Below are 7324 nucleotides of genomic sequence, written 5' to 3'. Positions count from 1 at the left end.
TTTTGTTATCTTGAATATATGCATAGGGCTGCATTGATCCAGATTTAAACTTCTGCTGAACTTGGTCCCTGGTGAGCCACTTACCCTGGTGAAGGAGTTTGCCTACTTTGACAACTTGATATAGTTGGATATTCTGCTGGTGAGTGTGCTTGATCTGTGTGTCCATGATCCAATTAGTTGCAGCTTGTTCCATGCAGTATGGTTTTAATTATGTGGGTGTGAGTTGTTCTACAATATTGGATGTGTCTAGTAATGGTGGAAAGTATGGCTGAAGGTGGTCCACATTGAAAACTGAGTGCAGGCCAAGGAATGGGGGAATGCTGAGCTCAAATGCATTTTCTTCCATAGCCTTGGTAATGGTGTAAGGACCATATCAAAGTGGTTTGATTTTACGATAGGCTCCCGTAAGGTGTTCCTTTTACAAATGTAACCATACTTTGTCGCCCACTTGAAACTTGTGTGGCACCCAATGTTGATCATGTCACAACTTGTACTTGGCATTTTATTTCTCCAGAATGTTGTGGACCTGCTGGTGAATATGTTGGATTTTTTCATTGAAGTTTTTTGCCTTATCTGTTTCTGACTGGACATGAGCCGAATCAGTGTTAGTAACTGCAAATGGCAAGGCCACATCAATGGGACATAGTGGCTGGAATCCCAAGCCCACCTGAAAAGGGTTGTGTCCAGTCAAGCTATTGAGAGCCCAGTTGTAGTTGTGCTAAACATAGGGGAGGCTCTCATCCCATGTGCATGGATGCTTTGATTTGTACATACGCAGAAGGTGTACGATCATCCTGTTGACAACCTCTGTCTGGCCATCAGTTTGAGGATGGAAGGTTATGGACTTAGTGAGTTTGGTGTCCAACATCGACCAGAGACTAGACCAAAATGTATTGAGGAACTTGTTGTCCCGATCTGAGTAGATAAACTATGGGATCCCAAAGTGTACCCACACCTGCTTAAAGAAAAGTTTAGCAGTGGCTTCTGCTATGATATTCTTCTTGCAGGCTACCATAATGGCCATCTTCGAGAAGCTATCGACGACCACAAAAACATAGTTGTTTCCATGCTTAGAAGAAGGAAGGCCTGACATGTAATCCATGGAGATGGATTCCCAAGGTCGACTAGGGGTAGGCAGCAGGGTATAGATGCCTTGTTTCTTGATGGTTGGTTTGGAAATGGCACAAGAAGTGCATGATCTGATGTACTTTCCAACATCATGTCGAAGATTTCGCCAATAGAAATATTTTTGCAGTACTTCCACCATTTTCTCGACCTTGAAATGCCCAGTAGCCTTAGTGTAGCATGCTTCCCAAATCATCTTGGCACGTTAGCTTGAAGGAACACAAAGGTGACCTAGGTGGTATAATAGGGCATCCTAGAGGTGAAAATATGGAACATGCTAACCCTCCAAGTGTGTATGGTATGTGTGGTTGAATTCTAGGTCACTTTTGTAGAGAAGTGACCAATCAAAAGTCTCATGGTCACAAGAGTTGAGCATGATGGTTAACGCCATGATCGGTGGTCGCTTGAGGAAATCTGCAACATCATTGGTGTTTCCCTTCTTATACTTTACATTTAAATGGAACTGTTGCAGATATGTGGACTACTTCTGATGATGATCATTATGCAATTTCCCTTGGTTCTGTATGAACTATAGGGGCGGTGGTCTGTTTGGATGATCATTTGCTTCCCCAAAATGTAATGCTTCCATTCTTGAGAGGCTTGCACAATGGAATACGTCTCTTTGTCATAAGTGGGATACTTCCAAACTATGTTTGAAAGTGTCTCACTTTGATATGCCACTAGATGGCCATGTTGAGTAAGGACTACCCCAATAGCATAGTCAGAGGCATTTGTGTTGACCCCAAATGGTTGTTGCAAGTCTGGCAATGGGAACACTGGTGCCGAGCGGAGTGATCTTTCAACTTTGTGAATGCCTTCTGTTGAGATTCAAACCAAAAGAATTTTGCTTTCCCTCCTCCCTTGGTGACTTGACTCAAGGGCCAAGTGATATGAGAAAATCACAACACGAACTTGCGGTAGAAGTTGGCAAGGCCTAGAAAGCTGCAAAGCTCTGTCAGAGTGGTTGGAGATGGCTAATCTCGAATGACTTGGATCTTTTCTGGATCCACATGCACCCCCTGTTCATCAATAATGTATCCCAAATACTAAACCTGGGTCATGCCAAAAGTGCATTTCTCCAAATTGGCACATAACTTGTGTTGCCATAGTGTTTGGAGAACCCATCGGATGTGGTGGTGGTGCTCTTCTCAACTTTGGCTGAAGATCAGGATATCATCCAAGTACACCACTACAAATGAGTTGGTGAATGGCCACAAGATGTCATCCATTAGCCTCATGAAGGTTGCATGTGCATTTGTCAATCCGAAAGGCATAACCAACCATTCAAAAAGGCCATCCTTGGCTTTGAAGGCAATCTTCCACACATCAAAGGGTTCAATTGGTACCTCGTGATATCCTGACTTCAAATTGATCTTTTTGAAATATTTTCCCCCCTTCAGTTGCTCCAAGAGATCATCATTCCATGGGATAGAGTATCTATTACAAAAGTGATCTTGTTCAGCACCCGATAGTCAATACAGAGTCTCCAAGTCCCATCCTTCTTCTGTACCAACACAATCGAGCTTCCACAGGGTGATGAAATTAGACGAATGTGACCTTTCTGTAGAAGCTCCTGAATCTACCTCTTGATTTTATCATTCTCTAGAATGGAGCATCAATAGATTGGTCCGTTGGGCAGCAGTGAACTTGGGGTTAGATCGATGGAGTGCTTTACCTGAAAATGCAGAGGAATCCCTGTCGAGGAGGTGAAGATGTCCTCATACTCCTCCATGACCTTGTCCATCTGTAGTTGTCATGTAGAGGGGCCTTTTCTAGGGGTTGTGGCCATTGTCTTCTTCTTTCCTTGAGGGTGTATCATCAGGAAAACAAATTTCCCTATTTGGAACTGGGCTTACTACATTGTTTTACAGTAAGCAAAGAGATGGCAGTAGGAGGTGCTACCTTCGGTATCCTGTACAACTTATTTCCCAAAGTAACAATGACAGCACGAGGCCTTGATTCATACGCAACATGTCGCTTTCACAACTATGGTTGTCCTAATAATACATCAAAAACATCAAGGGGAGCAACGTCACACAACACCTCATCCATGAAGGGCTTGATGTTGTATGGAAGGCGACACTTTTGGCTCACGTGAAGATCCTATCCTTGGTGAAGCCACCTAATGGTGTACGATTGTGGATGTGCTATGGTTGGTAAGCCCTTCTGCTTCATGACCTCTACTGAAATGAGGTTCTTTTTTCTCCCACTGTCAACAATGAATTGTAGCGGGGAGCCTTTTACCCCCATCTGGGAGTGGAAGAGATGATCCTCCTCCTCTGGATCTTTGGGTTCCTCCTTCTAGATCTTCGTGGTGGCAACTGTTGCATTGGGCTTTGCATTGATAATATTCTTCCCTTTTTCATTCCCCTTGTTGGATTCTGACTCAGAGTTAGAACGTGCATCTGATTCTGAAACCCTTAGCTTGGCCACCAATGATTGCTTTGGCCCAACACTCACTTGTGTTGTGAGTGGAGCTCTTATGGAACTCACACCACTTTCCTGTGTCCTTTTTCGGCTTTGTGGCACTGTCCTTTTCTTGCAGCTTTGGTGGGTTGTTGTGGGCTGCCCTGCCTTAGCTTTATCCTTTGTTGTGCAGTTTGGGGGTGCCTTTCCCTTGCTTCGGATTCGCAGATCCAAAGTATTTCTTCTTCTATTTAAACTTTTGCTTGATCTTGACGACATATCGGTATGTCGTGCTGAGCGAGGAGATGTTCAGGAATTCTATTTCTTCCTGGATGTACTTGTGCAGGTAGCTGCAGTATTTGAGTACCAAATGCTACTCTGAATCCTTGATACCCGACTTTGTGCGAAGGGTATGGAAAATATTGGTAAACTCCAGTACGTCTTGGTCCCTTCCCTGCCGCAGTGTGGACCACTTTATGTTTTGATCCTCATAGCTTCCAACAGGGTAGTAGTCCTCCTTGATGGCATCTCGAAATGAATTCCAAGTGGGTGTGGCTAAAAATAGTGAGCCCATACTTTCATCCTTCTGCTCAAAGTAGGTTTCCCACCAGTCCTTAACGGGGGGGCTACTTTGAGAAGAGAAAAAATAATCTTTTCCCAACTAGAAAAATTATGAACAAAAAAATACGCATATAGAAGATTTAAACATTTATCCACGGCATCTGTGTCTATTTTACTCTCGAAGATGGGGATTTCAAAATTAACTTGTACCTTAAAGGGTGTCACGTTTCCAAAGTAGCTATTGGAAGTCGATGCATTGCCTCCGGGTAGCCACTGAAGAATCTTGGAAAAGTTGTCCATCATCACGTTCCTTTTCCACTAGAGGGCTTCTTTGAGCAAGATTTTGATAGGATCTCCTAGCCCCTCACCTTTGTTTTCATCCACCATGGGATGCCCTCAGGATTTGTGAGGCTTGTCTTGCAGAGGTTCGACCAATTTAAGCCCTAACTCATTATATCCCGATCTCGTTGGAGACATGCAATGAAAAATAGAGAAAAAGAAGACCCCTCTAATACCACTGATCTATATTTAAATAGGAACTCAACAAATTACAGATATAACCATAAATATAGAGATGTAGTTGTAGGTTTTAACCCCGTACATAAATTACCTGCATACGAATTCTAAAACACAGAAAATAAACAATGTGAGAGCATAACACATAAAACTTATATACACAAAGATTTTCCCCTGGATCCCAAAACCAGGACTACCAGCTTGATTTTTCATTATCTTCCATTAAATGTTTACAATACATATTTATAGATGTTGAAGCATCTAATACCATGGAATGAAAACCATCGCGTCCAAAACCATGGAATGAAAACCATCGCATACAAAACCATGTGCGAAGAATCATGCACAAAACCATAGGTAGGTTCGCCCAACCTAATATAGGGTCCAAAAAAAAATTCATGGGGCACTGCCCTAGACCCCATAGAGTGGGGTTACCTACACCCCTCAAACCCCCTATGACCCCCTCCTCCCCGCTACGCAATCAGCACAATGAAGGGGGGGCTCCTCCCCCCTCCTAAACACCCAGTGAACTACGTCCGCTTGTCATGGAAAGAATATAACACATTCCAACATTCTCCCACTTGTTGTTTTCTTTCCACAGGGGGCCATAGGAGAGTTTAGTCATTTATCTAGCCCTACAACCCCCATTGTTTCTCTACACCAAGAGAACTTCTCAGAGCTCACAGATTTTGTCAATGCATATGAAGTATTCTTCAAAGTGTCTACCTTTACCAGCAACACCTTTTTGTATTCTATCATATCCCTCACAAAGTGATACTGAACATCAATGTGCTTTGTCTTTGAATGATATGCAGCGTTCTTTGCCAAGAAAATTGCACTTTGGCTGTCACAGTCTATCCTTATAGCTCCCTGTACTAACCCCATACTTGAACATAATCTCTACAACCAAACTGCTTCCTTGCTTGCATGAGTGGCTTCCATGTATTCTGCCTCTATAGTTGATAGTGCCACTATAGATTGTTTCTTACTCATCCAACTGACTGCACCTACAAATAGGGTAAACACATACCCACTTGTAGATCTTCTCCAATCTAGATCTCCAGCCCAGTGTGCATCAACAAAGCCATGAATATCCAACACTCTGTCCAATCCTAGTCTTCCTTGGTGGCACAAACCATAATCACTAGTGCCACACAAATGCCTAAAAACCCACTTCTCTGATGTCCAGTGCTCATTCCCTGGTTTTGACATAAACATGCTCAATACTCCCATTTCATGTGCAATGTCTGGTCTAGTATAAACCATCACATACATCAGGCTACCAACTACACTTGCATATGGAACATGAGACATGTCCTCTTCCTCTTCTTGTGTCTTGGGACACTATTCAGCATATAACTTTACACCTACAGGAATAGTAACCTTCACCTATTTACTATCCTGCATATTAAACCTTTGCAATATTGTCTCGACATACTTCCTCTAGTTTAACCAAAGCTTCCTCTTTGTCCGATCTCTTTTAATTTCCATGTCCAAACTATAGTTTGCACCACCAAGATCGTTCATGCCAGATTTGGAGGACCAATGGGTCTTCAAATCCTAGATAATTTATTTGTCTTTTCCAACCAGCAACATATCATCCACATACAAGACCGGATAAATAACACAGTCACCAATTAATTTAAAATACACACAGTGATCTGCTTTTCTTCTGGTGAAGCCGAGTTCCCGTATAAATTTATCAAATTTCTGATACCACATCCTTGGTGACTATTTTAACCCATATAGAGACTTCTTTGACTTGCATACCAGTTCTTTCTTATCTTTCACTGCAAAACCTTTATGTTGCTTCATGTAGATCTCCTCTTCTAGATCCCTGTGAAGAAATGTTGTCTTCACATTCATCTTTTCTACCTCAAAATCAAAAGCAGCAGCAACAGATAGAAGTAATCTAATAGCAGCTACCTTGGCAACAGGAGAAAAAATATCACCAAAATCAATTCCCAACACCTGGGAATAACCTTTTGCTACCAACCAAGCTTTGTATTTCTCCACCTTTCCTTCTGCATTTTTCTTCTTCTTGAACACCCATTTGCTGCCAATGGATTTCCTTCCAGCTGACAACTCTACCAGATCCCATGCGCCATTTTTGTGCCAAGATGCCATTTCATCAACCATGGCCTCTTTCCAAAGCTTTCCATCCTCTCAATCTATTTCTTCTTTCACAGTTCTGGGATCATCAGCAGTAATAGATAAAGTAAAATTTGAATAGAAAGCAGATGGACTATACCTTTCTGGCTGCCTTCTTTCTTGAACTGATCTTCTCACAACCGGAGTTTGTGGCTCTTCATCTTCTGATTCCTCCTCTACTGTAGAGTCTGAATATTTCTCCTTAAGCTCAAACTCTATCTTCTTAGGTTCCTTTGGTTGGAATTCATGTTTAATAACATCTTTCACCTCTCTGAACATAACATCTTAGTTGTACACAACCTTCCTTGTTACTGGGTTCCAAATCTTATAACCCTTTAAACCATTTGTATACCCAATAAAGATGCACTTTTTAGATTTACTATCCAACTTTGTTCTTTTCTCCTTTGTAACATGTACATATGCATTACATCCAAAAACCCTCAGATGTGAAAGAGAGGGTTTCTTATCAGTACATACTTCTTGTGGAGTCTTATCCTCCAACGCTGATGAAGGTGATCTGTTGACCATGTAACATGCAGTCTCCACCGCCTCTGCCCAAAATTCT

This window comes from Pinus tabuliformis, chromosome 8 (genome assembly GCF_031772625.1).
Source record: "Pinus tabuliformis cultivar Carrire ecotype Pingquan chromosome 8, CPIR1, whole genome shotgun sequence".
In the NCBI taxonomy this organism is placed as follows: Eukaryota; Viridiplantae; Streptophyta; class Pinopsida; order Pinales; family Pinaceae; genus Pinus; species Pinus tabuliformis.
Note: the sequence above shows the minus strand (reverse complement) of the source record.